The 18431-nt window shown below is 36.2% G+C and overlaps 1 protein-coding gene across 1 annotated transcript in view; it reads left to right on the forward strand.

Moving 5' to 3' along the window:
* The window catches only part of hivep3a (HIVEP zinc finger 3a), a 65477-nt gene that overhangs the window by 14360 nt on the left and 32686 nt on the right, over positions 1–18431 (forward strand). Inside the window, exon 2 of the mRNA XM_007233587.4 lies at positions 9927–9995. The gene's annotated coding sequence lies outside the window, so the exon portion shown is untranslated. The remainder of the gene's footprint in view (positions 1–9926; positions 9996–18431) is intronic.

Consider the following 18431-nt stretch of genomic DNA (forward strand, 5'->3'; position numbering starts at 1 on the left):
GGCACCTTCTATCAGGCTGAGTTTGGACTTCATCTTACCAATAAATGAATGGATGATAATCCTTAGTCTTTGTGACTTAAAGCATGACAGATGTTAAAAATATTTAATACTGCATTATTTAAAAACCCTTCAAAGAGCAGCTAGATCTACAAGTCTTTCATGAACAATATGCTGCTTTCAGGTGCATTATGTAGAGATTTTTTTTTTACTTTGTATGTACTTTGATCTGTCATAAATGTTCAGGTTCAGCCAAGATATTCAAGCTTCACTCACTTATGGATGTTCTGTCAGTAACCTCGTACCTTAGCTGTCAGTCAGGGCGGTGTCCTTCAGTGCAAGTGACATTGGCGCACCTGAGTATAGGGGCATAGTGGTGCAGCAGGGCTGAAACAGTGTCTGATAATAAAGGCAGTTCAATACTGAACTCCAGGAGAACGTTAATATCTCATGTATTATTCTTCACAGCTAATAATATAGCTCCACTCAGGGCCGTAATGCAGAGAACAAGCTACAGGAAATGGCAAATGATAATGGATCAGTGTATCAAGAAGGAAATTATCTTCCAGGCTCATTAATCTACAGGAGGACCAAATCCTATGCTTCCGTTTTTCAGTGTGTAGGCTGCGCTCTTTGTAAGAATCTGTTGTACAGACTCTAGATTTTTTTGTTTGTATTTTGGCAAAATCAAATAATCATAAATCTAGTTAAAATAGTTCAGAATAACTAGGGCTGTGGATATGTACCATAAAATAAGAAAAAATAAGAGACCCCTTAAAAATAATGAGTTTCTTTGAATTTACCAAATTGAAAACCTCTGGAATATAATCAAGAGGAAGATGGATTACCACAAGCCATCAAACCAAGCTGAACTGCTTGAATTTTTGCACCAGGAGTGAGATAAAGTTATCCAAAAGCAGTGTGTAAGACTGGTGGAGCAGAACATGCCAAGATGCATGAAAACTGTGATTAAAAACCAGGGTTATTTCACAAAATATTTATTTCTGAACTCTTAAAACTTTATGAATATGAACTTGTATTCTTTGCATTATTTAAAGTCTGAAGGTCTGCATCTTTTTTTTTTTATTATTTCAGCCTTTTCTCATTTTCTGCAAATAAATGTTCTAAACGACAATATTTTTATTTGGAATATAAGAGAACTGTTGTCCGTAGTTTGTAGAATAAAACAACAATGTTCAATATTACTCAAACATATACCTATAATTAGCAAAATCAGTAAAACTGATTCAGAAACTGAAGTGGTCTGTTATTTTTTTCCAGAGCTGTATATACATAGTGGTACTGTGAGCAAGGTAAAGTATTATGATTGTTTAAATCAAATTTTAGAAACACTTGCACAATTATATTGATAAAATCTCAATAGAATTGTGATTAGGTTATAAACACGTTAAAAAATATTAATAAAAAAGATGCTATGTTTTTAAATATTGAAAGCCCTATTTGGACGGGATTCATTTTACATGTAAACCTTTAAGAAGATGGGGTTTGTAATGTAAATTCTATATTGAAGATTCAAGAGTTTATTGTCCCCTTGTGCACAGTAAACAGGCAGTACAATTGTACAATTCTCAGTTTTCTAATCCTCTGTTAACAGTAGAAAAACTATATAGAAAAAAGGACATTAGAAAAACTGTATAGCATAAGTTGCTAAATACATGGCTGTATAAGCAGGGTATCTGCAAAGTCTTTAAAAAAAGTCTTAAATTCATTAATCTAAAAAGGTCCTAAAAGTGCAGCAATCAACTGTTGGTTTTGTTTCACACATAGCCTTTCCTAGTTTCCTAATGTGACCGGCAAGTTAGCTTACTGATTAATCGACAGACTAAACTAAGCAGAACCAGTTGCTTTATTTATGGGTTGAAGGAGTACTACTTTTATGCTCATTTCTAAACTAAATGCAGGTGATGTGATCATACAGTACCACCGTTTTATTCACATGAATGGGATTTTTCTGTTTAACACTGGTTCAGCCTCTTACCAGAAGCTATGAAGGAATGCATTAGTGGGTGCAGTGTGGATAAATCAGCTGATCATGAATGAAAGGGACTTTCCTTTGACAGAGCGGTGGCATCATAAATGTCAAACTGCCCCCCCACAACGTGAACAGATTTCATCACCCACTGGCTTAAGATGGCATGAACGGATATAGGCTCTTTTTTTTATTAATGAGAAAGGGAAGAGGTGTGAGTGAGTGAGTGTGGTGGCTTTCTGACCTCAACGTATGGACACGGCAAGCTCTCTCTCTCTCTCCCTCTCTCTCTTTCTCTCTCTCTCTCTCCCCCCCCACTCCCCCTTTCCCGTGGAGAGAGCAGCCTGTTAGACAGAAGGAAGGACAGCAGAAGGGCTCTTTCTGTAGTCACCTGCAGACTCACACACACACATACTCACACAAGGTCTTGTTGTCCAAGTCTCCTTCCAGTAATGGTATGTGTGTTTGTTCTTCATTTCATGGTGTAGGTTATCTTGCTTAATATGCATATCGATTACATTTAAAGTTAAATTAAATATTGATTTATTTAGGCTCAGCTTACAGTCTTTTACAATGTGGTACATAAAAAAAAAACTTTGAATTCATGCCTACAGGCAAACTCTTGTAGAAACTAACCCCATCGTACGGCGGCTGTTCTTTAGCCTAACTAGCTCTCACTGTCACCTTCTGGTGGCCAGCTGCAGTATAACTTTTGGCCCTCGTCCAATTCAATGCAGTTATCAAATAAAAAGAATATAGTACTGCAATAGTTAAATGAGCCTTAAACCAGTCACATAATGTGTCAAATAAAACAAAAAAAGCCAGTCACATGATTGATCTATCAGTTCTTATTTCAATGAATGTTCCAATTACAATGTTTTGTTTCTGTTATATGGCTAAGTGGCAATGTACTTCAAATTGAATCAAATTAAATGTATTTATATAGTGATTATACAGTGAAATCTGGTGCTAGACAGAGAATCAGACACAACATCTAGCATAGAACATAGAACTCCCAGTGAGAGACAGTGGCAAGAACAAAACTCCCTCAGTGATTGGGAGGAAACAATGCTCATATGTAAGAGGGGACCCATCCTTCTCTGGTCAGACTACTTAAAAATTAATGCTCAAAAGTCACTTTACATCCATGTCTATTGTATTCAGTCGAATAGCCACAACAACAGTGGATGCAATTAGAAAATTGCTAATTAGAGTTCATAAAATTTATATGTAGGTAGTGAAGGGTGGGCAACTAATCCAAGGTGAGCAGCTGATCTGTTTGGGGTAACGGGGAAACCTGACCTCTGAAAACTTCCATCAGTGTCTGGCTGGACTGGTGGGCAGTCAATAATTTGGAGGAATGAAGAGAGATAGAACATACAGTACAGGCCTAAGGTTTGGACACACCTTTTCTTTTTCAATGCATTTTCTTTATTTTCATGACTATTTACATTATAGATTCTCACTGAAAGCATCTACACTATGAATGAACATGTGGAGTTATGTACTTAACAAAAAATGTGAAATAATTGAAAACATGTTTTATATTCTAGTTTCTTCAAAATAGCCACCCTTTGCTCTGATTACTGCTTTGCACACTCTTGGCATTCTCTCAATGAGCTTCAAGAAGTGGTCACCTGAAATGGTTTTCCAGTAGTCTTGAAGGAGTTCCCAGAGGTGTTTAGCACTTGTTGGCCCCTTTGCCTTTATTCTGCGTTCCAGCTCACCCCCAAACTGTCTGGATTGGGTTCCATTCTGGTGACTGTGGAGGCCAGGTCACTTTTTGTTAAAATACATAAAACTCCACATGTGTTCATTCACAGTTTTGATGCCTTCAGTGAGAATCTACAATATATATAGTCATAAAAATAAAGAAAACACATTGAATGAGAAGGTGTGTCCAAACTATTGGCCTGTACTGTATATTTTAAGTAGTCAAAATTAGGGCTGCACAATATATTGCTTCAGCATCGCCACCACAATATGAGTGTGTGCAGTGTCCTGTAAGCTGAATTATATCAAACATATCACACTACAACCTGATACAGAAGGAAGATTCAAGATGTCCTTATTTTACATGACATATCCACCAAAGGCAAACTATGTATCCACAATATTATTTATTATTCTCCAGTCTTTGATATACTGAGTGCATTAATAACATCATGCTGGTTCTGGAAAAATGCAGTGAAAATTCCTGTTCCATTTTTGTTTTATATCATAATATGTGTCGCAGAACAACAAAAAAATTGCAATGAATTGCACCCCCTCCTCTTCACACCTCTCATCTAGGAGCTGGGAGTGCTCCAGATTTCAGGGCTGGAGGTTTCTGGCAGAGCGCCCTATCCTATCGGTTGATTCAGTGTGGGTGAAATAAGAGAACGTATGTCTGGTCCCCCTCTGCATTACATCACCTCGCTATCAGAGCAACTTGTCTGCTATTACAGTGGTCTTGGAAAAGGCCCAGAAAAACCTCTTCGATTCCAGAAGCTCTCACTGGACATCAATTTTGCTCTGGCTCAGAGCGAGAACAGTAGTTGTTCTTCTGCTGTAGTGCCTACAGAGTTCTACTGTGACCCAAATAATGCTGATAGGGCTGATAGGAGAGTCCTGGACATTTGAAATAGTCCAAAAGTGCCCAACCTTTGTGATTGTTTGAATGGAAAAGATGATTAAAATCAATGTTCTAATCCTGAATTGCACAGAGCACAGAAAACACTACATCATGCTTAGCCTTAGCTTAGAGCTAATGTATCCTACTTAACACTGTTAGCATCGATCCAGTCAACGATTTGGTTACATCACATCTGCAGGGCTCTGTAGTGAGTGCCTATCGTGCTCTATTGATGGCTATTGGCTTATAGGCTCAGTGTTCAGGGAGTGTACTTTTGTGCTTAGGTCAAAGGTTTTCAGACTGTTCCTGGTAGCCCGTTGCTTCTTACGATCATGTCAGTACTGACCTCCCATCAAAGCCCAGCACTTTAAATAGATATCCATGTTTGTAGCTCATCAATACATACCAGGTGTGGGACATATCAGTTGACAGTTAAGATCATTAGATCTGCGTAGGGTGGTTTGGGCCTGTGGGATGTATACCTCACCAGTCCTATCGCTTGTATGAGTACGGGACCAAACCCAGAAGAAAATAGCCTGAAATATGACAGATTTGCTATGATGTGTTTTTTTTTTTTTAGAAATGACACTTTGTGCATACTATAAATGTATCTATAATTTCCTTTAATTATTTGTTTTGCTTGAAAGCTTTGTTTCATAGAGCTTTGTTTTCACATATTTCACATAATTCCCTCTTGGAGAGAAAATGTATAAAATTACATAAAGAAGACAATACTAATATATATATATATATATACATTATAATATATAATAATATAATAATATATACAATACAAAAATAATAAATTTATAAAATATAGTTGAAGAAAAGGCTTTATAACAGATGCAAAAGAGTACCACTTTGCTTATAAGGACCGTTTACAGGTAAACCCTTGAGTTACATAGTATTGCATAGTGCTTCGTTTATTATATCCTATATATTTGTAGGTATTTCAAGGTGCTAGTTTCACCAATAGGGAAGGTTAATATTTCCATTTACCACAATCACTTTTTTAAAACACCCATGCTTAATTGCATACACAAACGTACATCTTTCCATTGCATACATTTCATAGTTTTTTTTTTTTTTTTTTTGGAGGGTCGGTTCTGATGAGAATCAGTTTTATCATAATATTTTTGATGGTCTTTGTGACTGCACTTGAGGATACCCTAGTTCTTTAAATTCTTCAGATTGACTGACTTAGTCATTTATTAGTCATTTTTTTCTTTACTTAGTTGAGCAGTTCCTGCCATAATACAGATTAGAACATAAATCAAATAGAGCTATTCACTGTATATCAACTCTACCTCTTCACAACTTTACAACTGATGCTTTCAAACACTTTCAACTAATTAACTCTTAACAAGGGACAGCTGTTAACTAAAAGCCATTCCAGGTGTTTCTACCTCATAAATGTCAAGTTGTGCAAAGCTGTTATCTAAGGAAGGGGTGCCTAGTTTAAAAAACATAAAAACACTTTTTGTTTTCTACGTTCCATATGTTTCTTCATAGCTTAAATAATGAAAAACCACTCAATTTAAGGTGTGTCCGAACGTTTGACTGGTGTAGTATTTCATTGGAATATTGTTTTGATTAATATTTAATAGCACAAACAACTAGCCTGTTGCTAATGTAAGTAAATGCTCTAAACTAAAAAAAATGTATTTAAAACAAACAGGTTGACGATGAGTGCTCTAATTTTCATGTCCTTAAAGCACTCACTCACTATGAAAGGATGTATCTTCTTAAGTTGTTTAAGTAAAATGTTTAACTCTCCACAAATAGCAATAAAGTAGTTTACAAATACACTCCTTGTGTGAGATAACTTTGTTATTTGGAGGTGCTTTGGATTTTAGGTAGCTGTTGCAAAGCTTAGTAAAATCAGCTAGCTGAGCTAACTTAGCTTTAGCTGTGTTTGTTTGCCAAAAGACTGTGACAGTTTTAAGTGAGCTAACCTAGTTATCTACATTGGACTATAGCAGTCCTGCTGTGGTAAATTTATGATTAAAACATACTGCTGAGGTAAATTTTATAACGTAAATAGCATTGTTGAAGAAATTACATGAAATGTGTGACTAATAGAATCACCGTTTTACCCTTTTTGCTATAGCTATTGTAACTACCATTGACAGACTAAACAGACTAAAGACTGTTTATTACTGTTTTACTAAAACGATTAAAGTATCAATTTAAAGTCTAAAATATAGATTTAAAAATGTATCCATCAGTATCATTGTTGCAAAGCTACGTAATAAGGCTAACTTAGCCTTAGCTAGCATGTTTGTTTACCAAATGACTGACTGCATTTCTCTATGACTTAGTTAGCTACAATTTATTAGAGCAGTAGGGCTGTGGTAACTGAATGATTAGAATATACTGCTGGGGTAAATTTCAAATATCACTGTTTAAACATTTTGTGAAATGCGTGCCTAGAATATAACCCCCCTATTAAACTCTGTTAGCTATAGCTATTTTTTCTACCATTGAAAATAGACTAAAGGCTATTTATTTATTTATTTCACTAATACTAATAAAGTATCAATTTAAAGTCTAAAATATTCATCAGTGTTGTTGCAAGGATAAGTAATTCCAGTTAACTGAGCTAACTTAGCTTTCGCTAGCATGTGTTTGTTTACCAAAAGACTGACTGCGTTTCTCTATGATAGTTTTAAGTCAGTTAACCTAGTTAGCTACATTGGACTAGAGTAGTACTGCTGTGGTAAATTTATGATTAGAATATACTGCTGAGGTAAAGTCTGACCGAAATAGTACTGTTGAAGAAAGTACGTGAAAGGTTATAATTGCTTTGTTACGCTTTTCTATTACCAATATGTCAGTGGCATTTACTGGTCTTAAAAAGACAATAATATTGTTTTTTTTTTGCAATCATTTCTGGGATGATATATCATCCACAAAACAATCTTATTGTGTCAAGCCGATATAGGAGTTTTCAGTCTGCTAAAATCAGTAATAAAAACATATGTTTTACAGTAGTTAAGATGTACTTCTTAGGTGTAATTTTTCCACACAATAGCCTCTCCAGCACAGTAGTGAGGAGTGTTCCTTATTCACTGTCTCTGATCCAGAATGAAAACATGTACTCTTTTCCCCTCTTTACTTTGCTTTAAACCGCCTCCGGTTCTTACTCCACTGGTGCTTACTCATTTCCGCGACGGTCAAAATGGATGTCTCATTTGTCGTTCAGAGCTTGATTTTAAAACACTAACACAAACATATGAAGAACTTTCTGGTAAGATAATCAGGGTTTTTCCTGTAAGCTCAGTGCGCACGCAGTAAGCTTGTGCGCGGTCATTAACAGAGAAACAAGATCGTCAGCCTTCTCCTCTACTTTTACTGGAAAGAAAATGACTCACACATTATGAAAGCTCGTTAAGAACCCGGTTCAAGTTTTCTTTAACGACGGGTTCCATGTGCTCGGCTCCTCGGCTCCTCCACTTTGTGAGTGGTGGAATTTTGGTCAGAGCCAGACACACGGGCCCGCTTGTGGTCACCTCCAGCGAGAAGTGTCACAATAATAACAGACCCGGCCTGCTGCTTTTTAGACCTGAAGATAGAAACTAACGTAATATTTTGTTACTACTGAACAAACACTGCCTGTATTATTTACTGCGTAAATATGATCTTGTTTGAGCAGTTAATAACAGGTTTACCAGAAAAACCCTCCCCACAGGGTCTGTGTGTGTCAGGGACCCTTTACTCACCCCTATTCACACGCCCAGATGGGAGTTTCTCAGAACAGAGTTTTATTTGGAGGAGTGGTCAAGTTGGTTTTCCTGTTGCAATACATAGGGTCAATATGGTCATCTTTATGGCTGTGCTTTTTGGGTGTACTGTGTTTGTTTTTAGGTAAAACATATATAAACCAGAAAAAAACATGGCTAACGCACAATATAAAATATAAAGAGTCTATACGGCTGTGAAATGCTTTTTTCCAGTATGTCTGTGTTTCTTTTTTGGAAGTAAAATGGTAAAACCATTTATTTTAGTTTTCTTTCATGCACAAAAATTGCCCAGTTGGGTTGTTTGACTTATACAGAGTGAAAATACAGACTGTACACAAAATACAGAACTAAAAAGCATGTACTGATGATACTGTGTAAAAATAGACTTGAGCTTGTATGAAATGAAGAGCCTTGTTTTAGAACCTTTCCCATTCGTAAATTGGAAATTTGAAAAGTTTGGCACAATTCCGCCAAAGAAACTGATGTATGATCGGTTCCACTAACACAGAACAGAGGTTCTATTAAGCCTGAATAGAACCAGTTTAAGATCCAGAGATATTTTAATCAAAAAACAGTAAGGACCCTATTTTAGCCCGCTATAGGTGAGCCAACAACTGTGCAGCATGCAGCTTGATTTAGGTTTATTAGGTGTCATTGTGTCTTTGCTATCATAACGACAGGAAAAGTACTCCTTGCGCAGTTCGATATGTGCAAAAGTCATGTACTAAGTCTTGTAATTCTTGTAATCATGTGGGTTTTGGGCGTAACGTGAAGTAAACCAATTAGCCTGTCACTTGCCATTCCTTTTAAGAGCCTCTCTGCAGAGAAAACTGACCTGCTCGTTCACGCTGTGAAGGTGCCTATGTGTATGCCTTGAGCACAATGCATACGCCTGAAGATTTACTCTTGCCTTGTCAGTCAGTGGTGCACCTGTGTTTTCTATTGCCAAGATAGCAATACGCCAAATTTTCCATAATTTTCCTCATTTCCAGACTACCATGCCCATCGGTGTAGAAATATTAAGAAAGCATCTTTGCTATTTAAACAATGCAGGAGGACGGTTTGACAATAGAGTGTTGGTGCTGTTTAAGATAGCAATGAACATCACGACATGCCTTGCGCAGGGTGTAAAATAGGGCCCTAACAGTCTCTTACATAAATAATCTTTAATAATCAAAGTTTGATTCTAGTCACGAAATTCTTAAATGATTAACAGCTGTTGTTAAAAACATTTTACAAAAAAAAAAAAAAAAACATTTAATTAGATGTTTTAGTTTGCCAGTGGTGTCAGTAGATAAAAAAATTAATTGGCTTAATCACAGCAACATTCTGTGATTGATCATGATTAATCACCCTTTCCTACTTGTTAAGACTTATGTTTTTAATAGTGGATGTTTAAATGTCAATAAAATAATGAATGTAAGACTGGTATGATTGAATCATATTTGTTATATATTTTAGTGGTCATGTTCAGACAGTCTGCATGGTGTTATAATGCTGTTAGATGTGCTGCTGATGTGCATTTGCTCTGTGCTGTACTGTCTCTGAGACTGACTGTCTCTCTCTCTCTCTCTCTTTTCAGGCAGAAAGCGTCATCCTTTAGCACAGAGAACAGCGGGACGTCCCAGGAGAGCTCTCTGGAGGACACGGGGTAAGAGCTGTGTATCCAGTGTGTGACGTCTGAGTGGAAAATGACGCAGTAAACAGAGATGGTTTAATGTGCTGTGTGGCAAGGACAACCAGAGGGTTTCTAGGATATTGACTGATAGTGGCTGTGTGTGTGTGTGTGTGTGTTTATGTGTGTGTTTGTGTGTGTGTGTGTGTGTGTGTGTGTGTGTGTGTGTGTGTGTGTGTGTGTGTGTGTGTGTGTGTGTGTGTGTGTGTGTGTGTGTTTACCATCTGTGAAAGGATTGTGTTCTCCAAGGACACTTGTATCACCTAAGAATGTTTTGTACCTCCATTCACACTGAAGCTGCATCTATTGCTGCAAAAACACTTTGTAACACTCCAGCGCTCAAGGTGGAAAACCACTGTTTGGGAACATACTAACAACACTAATAATAGATATAATAGCAGATTTTTAAAAAAGACAACTGTACATTAATATTTTACTATTTTACACTTTTACACAATACCATTATTAGCTTCAATCTAATAAAATTCAGCCTAATCTACATTTGCTTGTACCTCAGGAATGACAAAGACAGATTTAATATAATGGTGATCACCAATTTAAAAAAATATATTAAAACCAACCCCCTGTATATTGCCTTATCGATGCACCAGCATATTACTTAAATGTCTCATTACACTGTTTTTTCATTCATTTTAAAATAGTCTAGTTGTGGTCTCTAGTATGAATGAATGCCATGTGAGCCTTTTTTGTACTCTTTTGAGTATTTTTCTTTTCTGTACTGCAGACAATAGAGGTTGAAGAACAGTTTCATATGCAGCATGCATAAACAACTCACAGAGACCTATTGTATTTCAAAAACATCAAGAAAAAGTTAATTTTTAAATATTAAAATAATGTATAGTACTACTGAAATTCAGTATTTTCCGAATCTGAGTGAATAACAATTTTCTGAATCAGAGGTTCCTATTAAAATAGCGTGATATCACACCAACATGTATTAAAAATGATCAAATATGCCCAGCCAGAACCTTTTGACTAATTTCTATACGATAATAAAAAACTAACAAAATCCTTTAAGAATTCTAGGAGGTTTTTGTTTGGACAATATATTCTTCCACAATTAGTTACGATAAACAATATGATCGTCATTTTAAGATTGATAGGATAATAGCATAACAATGCAATTGCTTTGTCTATAAAATTCTTCTTAAAAACAATTACCTTTTAAATTGAATTAGAATACACTAATAAAATAAATCCACAGTTTTAAACAAAGTTAACATTCATGTTAGTGTGCTCTTCTTGCAAAGAAAACACAATTGGTAGTACTGAAGTCAGCAAAAATGGTTAAAGTTATGTCCATATTTTGTATGAGAAATCAATAATAGAAGTGTTGTGATAGGCCTGCCTCTAATTTACATTATTGATACGATTTCTTTTTTTTTCTGCTGACATTTATTCAAATGACAATTACATATATTTGACCATTCACGGCTACTTTTTCCATCTTGTTACAGTTAAATTTCAAAAAAATGTATTTAAATAATTTTTGTGTATTTGGCACGATGATATTTGAGATGCAGATGAAAGAGATTTAAACATTGCTGCACATAGCTGTTCAGTTGCACACAGACACACACACACACACACACACACACAGAATTGCTCCCCCTTGAAAAGAACTGGCAAGAATAGGATTCTCTGGAGCAGCTGTACATGAGCCTAAGGACACTGTGTCCAATGCCAAGCATTAGCTCTAAGGGTATATCACTCCTATATTAACTGCATTCTCTGGAGTGATGGGGCTTCATTGAATAAAAATGTTGATTACATTTTTTTTTTTTTTAAATAACAAACATCCAGCCGATCTTGTTTCAGACTTCAGATGTTGAGAAAAAATTTGAGGTTTTATTCACACATTCACTGGATAATTGCTGTATCTAGAACCACACACTTCTGTATGTTACTTAAATTAATACATTAATGATCGCACTTCCGATGGTGATGCACTGTTAAAAGTGAACATATTGTACCTAATTTTACGCTTTTAGGTTAGAATAGGTGTATGTAATGAAGTTCTTTGCACAAAATCACTCTCACATGAAGAAATCTCGCCAGCTCTCTCCCTGCCAGTTTCTGTCAGTTTCAGAATGAGCCATTTAAGGGCTTTGTCACTTTTATGCAAATAAGCAGTGCTAACATGTTAGTGTTAGCTTGTGCTAAATGGCAAAACACAAACAAGCTAGTTCATACTGCGATAGAAAACATAAAACTCGTTATTTGAAATAACGCACATCTCCATCATCTGCTGACTTGCCACAGACCCATCATGACTTGTCACAGATCCCTCCCTCAAATAAAGTCTGCTGGCTAATTCATCTATGTGCTATCTGATGTTCTTAATGAGTATGCAAAAAGTGAATTTTGCATAATATGTCACTATTTAATGTGGTAATGTGTGGTTTGGGTGACAGCTCCTGTTTTTAGTTTTTATAATCAGTGACGTCAACAATAGTCAGCAGTTACAATAAAATGAGGAGAAATCCTGCTCGGTCTTGAGTTTTTAAACAAAGTATTAATCTGTAGCCAGGTAAGATTTAATATATTTAGTATATTAAGTGTTTTAGTATATTTGTGTTTTATGTTTTATTAATTTCTGTGTATTTAACAATAAACCATGAGCAAAATAAGTATTTGAATACCCTGTAACTTTGCAAGTTCTCCCACTTAGAAATCATGGAGGGGTCTGAAATTTTTTATCTTTGGTGCATGTCCACTGTGAGAGACATAATCTAAAAAAAAAAAATCTGGAAATCACAATGTATGATTTTTTAAATAATTTAGTATGTGTGTGTTACTGCTGCAAAAAAGTATTTGAACACCTGTGAAAAACAATATTTATATATTTAATAAATTGGCCTTTGTTTGCAGTTACAGAGGTCAACTGTTTCCTGTAGTTTTTCACCAGGATTGCACCCAAAACAGCAGGGATTTTGGCCCATTCATCCACACAGATCTTCTCTAGATCAGCCAGGTTTCTGTGCTGTTTTTTTTATAGGGTTTAGGTCTGGAGATTGGGCTAGGCCACTCTAGAACCTTGATATTCTTCTTACGGATCCACTCTTTGGTTATTCTAGCTGTGTACTTTGGGTCATTGTCATGTTGGAAGACCCAGCTACGACCCATCTTCAGTGCTTTAACTGAGAGAAGGAGGTTGTTCCCTAAAATCTCACAATACATGGCTCCGGTCATCCTCTCCTTAATACAGTGATTGACAGGATTCAAATACTTATTAGCAGCATTAACACACAAATACATTCTTTAAAATATCATACATTGTGAGTTCCAGATCTGTTTTTTTAGACTATGTCTCTTACCGTGTACATGCACCAAAGATAAAAATTTCAGACCCCTCCATGATTTCTAAGTGGGAGAACTTGCAAAGTCGCAGAGTGTTCAAATACTTATTTTGCTCACTTACATGTTTACTATGATACAGTTACTTTTGGTCACTAGTAGGAAACTGCTATTCAGTTCTAAGTTTAGTTGTATATAGTACATATGTAACTCCTCCTATCTGTCCTGATTTGTCCCATTTTGATAAAAAACAAACTGAAGAGAAAGATAGACTACTGCACTTCTGCTAACTCAGTATCCTACCAAACATCACCCGTTCATTTCCTTCTGTAATGAACATTTAGAAGCTTTTGCTTTGCATCTGTTACATAGTGCATATTAGGGGTGTGACATATCATATTGTACGTAATAATATCGCCAACATTTTTGAATATCGTGAATAATATTATACCCTGAAATATCGTTCCATATCACCCACCCCTAATCATCACATCGAATACTACTTTTTTTTTTGGCTGTTTTTAGCAAAAAAAAAAAAAAATACACTGTTCTCATTTCCCATTATACTGTATATCTACTAGAGACTATAGAGATTATATCTGTCCAGTATTATCATTTATTTTACTTTAATCCTGGATATAGATAGATAGATAGATAGATAGATACTTTATTGATCCCGAAGGAAATTTAGCAGCCAGTAGCAATTACACAACACAGTAGAAACAAACAATAAGTATTATAAAATAAAATAAAAGAGCACAGTGAGGAATATAAGACTCTAAACTATAAAATTATAAACTGAGACTTAAAAATATATACATAAATATATAAATACAAAAAAACTATACAAAGTGTGAAAGTAATCAGTCATAGATATGAGGTAGTGCAGTAAAATAATAATTTAAGTATAGAAGGTATCAGCAGATATGACAATATTAAACATAAACCTGTGCAAGTATTGTATTTAAGTAAGGTGCGTAGTGTAGTGTCCAGGAGTGCAAAAGTACAGGATGTACAGTAAAGTGACAAAGTGTCCAGGGGTGCAAATGTACAAGATGTACAGTAAAGTGTGGAGATATTTGGAGCGCATTATTAATATTATTAGTATCATAACATTCTGTATCATTGACTTCTGTTACAAAACTGATACAATTCTTGTATATATATATATTTTTTTTATCTCAGTTAGGGGTATGCCGTATCACATTGTATGCAATAATAAAATTAAATTACCGTTTAAGTCAGTGTTTTGTCATATCGCTAAGAGTATCGTTATCGCAAAAATACCATGAAATATCGTGATATTATTTTAGGGCCATATCGCCCACCCCTAGTGAATATTCACCCAAAACTGCAACTTTTCACTTAAATCAAAATAAAAATCCTTTGCTCCCCTGCTTCCATCAGACAGTGTCTGTAAATTCATTCCTCTCTACAGAAGTTCTTCACTCTTTACCCTTAAGCTGAGAGTGAGAAATAATGAATCACATTATGCTATGCTTATGTAATCACTGGCGATAACTCTGACTTTAGATGTCTAAAGGCTGCCCTCGCTGATTCCCCCTGCTCCCCCCGCCCAGGCCCTGCACACGTCCGCAGCCTCGTTTGAAAAGCTGTGGATGGGAAAAAATGAGGCGAGTGATGTCAGAGAGCAAAGTAGCTTCAGTGTGTCTGGGGAACCGGGCAGAGAAGTGTGGACGTTCTCCAGAGCCACTCTCTGACCGGAGCCCCCCCTTTTTTTTCCACCTGCGACCTGATTCTTTCCATCCTGCCACTAACCAAGAACTGATGGCTCTGTTAGCTGGACTGAGAGAGATGAGAGAGAACCTAAATATACATTTCTGGAAAAGAATTAAAAGACCACTAAAAAGGGTGAGTTTCTTTGATTTTACAAAAAAAAAAAACTCTGGAATATAATCAAGAGAAAGATGGATTATCACAACCCATCAAACCAAGCTGAACTGCTTGAATTTTTGCACCAGGAGTGGCGTAAAGTTATCCAAAAGCAGTGTGTAAGACTGGTGGAGGAGAACATGCCAATATGCATGAAGACTGTAATTAAAACCAGGGTTATTCCACCAAATATTTAATTCTGAACTCTTAAAATATGCATGTTGTGCATTATTTGATGTCTGAAAGCTCTGCCTTTTTGTATGTTATTTCAACCATTTCTCATTTTCTGCATATAAATGCTCTAAATGACAATATTTTTATTTGGAATTTGGGCGAAATGTTGTTTGTAGTTTATAGAATAAAACAACAATGTTCATTTTACTCAAAAATATACCTATAAATAGCAAAATCAGAGAAACTGATTCAGAAACTGAAGGTGTCTTTTAACTTTTACCAGAACTTTTTGTGAAACGTTTTTAAAATAATTAGAAGCACACAAAATTACATATTTAATGTTGATCCCAATTAGGGTTGGGCGGTATGACGGTATTTCGGTATACCACGGTATTTAAATATGGTGACGGTATTGTAAAATAGTGACGGTATATTAACCACGTGATGTGCCAAACCTGAACTTTGAAAAACGGACGTTTAAGACATTCTGCACATCCACAATGAAAGAACAGTAGGAGGGGTAAGCAGTTGGAGCTCCCTGATTGGTTATGGGGTGGGGATTCTCACTGAGGAGATCATACAGCAAAAACTCAATAATCTCTACAGGTTTCACTAATTTTGACCAAAATTATCGCCACAAATAGACACATTTGTGCTGAAGTGACAATAAATCCCTAACAACTAACCAACCACCGAAATGATCAGATTTATCAGTTTATCCTGCAGCATGGGGTGTTCAGAGTGAGTTACTCAAAGTTACAGCTGTTTCCTTATATATATCCTATTTCTCTACAAAACAGTTTTTTTATGTCACTCACGCTCATATTCTAATACCGTACAGAATTCTGCAGTTTCCTCAGAGTTTTCTGTCATTATTTCGCAGCTAGCTGGAGCGCTGTAAATATAAGCAATTCCGCGGACCGCGAGGCGCTGCGCGACATCTGAACCCCGGCTCCCCTTCGCGAGCAGAAACGGCACAACACCACCCGCTGTTAAGCTGCTGTAGTGGATACAGCGCTTATAAATAAATTAACAAACACAAAAATTAGGGTATTCAATCTGTAATTTCAGTTCGTTTTATTTTTTTCTTTTAATTACCGTTTTTATTAGTTTCAGTTAAGGGGAACTTTCACTTTCAGTTTTCGTTATTTCGTTCGTTTTCGTTAACAGTAATACTTTGTTATATGGTGATTATCAGGCCGTAGCTTTATATAAAATAAAAATAGTATTAAAAAACAGATGACTATTTCCTGGAGCCTGGACTGACCCGAGATTTTCCATTACATTCCTCGGGCCGGGTCTCGTCTGGGCTGAAAAATAAAAATCAAAGTATCCTGCTATTTAAAAGAATGGGAAATTAATAACAATAATAATGTAGTTCTGCATACTAGAGTTTAGATTGTCTGCCTGAACCCGAGCGTGAACCCGAGACTGAACCCGAGACTGAACCCGAGACTGAACCCGAGACTGAACCCGAGACTGAACCCGAGCGTGAACCCGAGACTGAACCCGAGACTGAACCCGAGACTGAACCCGAGACTGAACCCGAGACTGAACCCGAGACTGAACCCGAGCGTGAACCCGAGACTGAACCCGAGCGTGAACGCGAGACTGAACGCGAGCTCATCCGCGCGTTTAAAGCTCCGCAGCATTTAATAAAAACAGATTAATAGATATAAAATAGGAAAATAACTAACTGAACTTAGTTCAAAATGGTAAAAGAAATATAATCTAACGAATTCTAAAATAACAAAAAAGAAATAGTCTACACACAGGTACAAAAATAAAATAATATACATAAAAAAAGTCATCGGCGCGTATAAAGCTCTGCAGCATTTAATAAAAACAGTAAAATAGATATGAAATAGCTCAAAATGCTAAAGGAAATATAATCTAATGAATTCTAAAATATCAAAACACACAGGTACAAAAATAAAATAATATTTTATATATTTTAATAATACCCCCCCCCCCCCCCACCGCCGGTAATACCGTATACCGCCATATAATCTGACGACGGTATGACGGTATGAAAAACTTCAATACCGCCCAACCCTAATCCATTCTGGAGGAAAGAAGTGTCTCGTGTATGTCATCACATCATCACCACATGTGATTTTTGTGAAAAAATGTCTTGTGCGATTCTGCTGGTGAAAGATCTTGTAATATCTGACCTTGTACCATGATAAGTACCACAACTACTTAAAGATTCTGGTAACAAGACCAGACCAGACCAGAATATGACCATTCTGCACATAGTTTAAAGTGTTGATTGCATTAAACGACATGTATCTGCATATGCTTAAAATGTGATTTATTAAAGTAAACTGACACATTTGTGTATCTTAAATTTTCTTTTACCACAAAGGTAAAAAAGGTAGCATTTAAAATTTTGTTTTATTTTTGTGCATTACATTTTGCAATTTTCTAATTTGTTAAGCAAGATAGTGGACTGTTCGGAGAAAAGCGCAGCGACTCGATTTCGATACTTCAGCTTACAGACACCTTGTGCTGATCAACATCACCCTAGGAGTGATGAGGGGAAATCGCGCCATCTACCCACCCAGTGAGAGCAAGGCCAATTGTTCTCTCTCAGGGCTACGGCAGCTGATGGCAAGCTACATGACTAGGATTCGAACCAGCGATCTCCCAATCATAGTGGCAGTGCTTTAGACCACTCGGTGCCCCTTTAGCTACGTTAATTACTTTAATTTATTTGACTGTGCCACCAGTTGAACAATTTCTTTGTACATATCACTGAACATTTTAATTTTTGAAATTGTTTTCAGGGCTTGTCACTTGCAGTAAACTGCAGATATTTGCATGATAATGTATTACTTGGCTCATGCAAGCACAGGCAATGACAATTCCATGAATTGCTACCAAATCATTTTGTGCAGCCTGTAATGTAATATATTTAAATAGAACACTTGGATGAGGAGAACATTATCTGTTCAACATTATTATTTTGTTACATTATGTGAGTGATGGATGGAGAGGTGAGCCATCTTACCGATTATTCTCTAT

The sequence above is a fragment of the Astyanax mexicanus genome, chromosome 3 (genome assembly GCF_023375975.1).
Source record: "Astyanax mexicanus isolate ESR-SI-001 chromosome 3, AstMex3_surface, whole genome shotgun sequence".
Lineage (NCBI taxonomy): Eukaryota > Metazoa > Chordata > Actinopteri > Characiformes > Acestrorhamphidae > Astyanax > Astyanax mexicanus.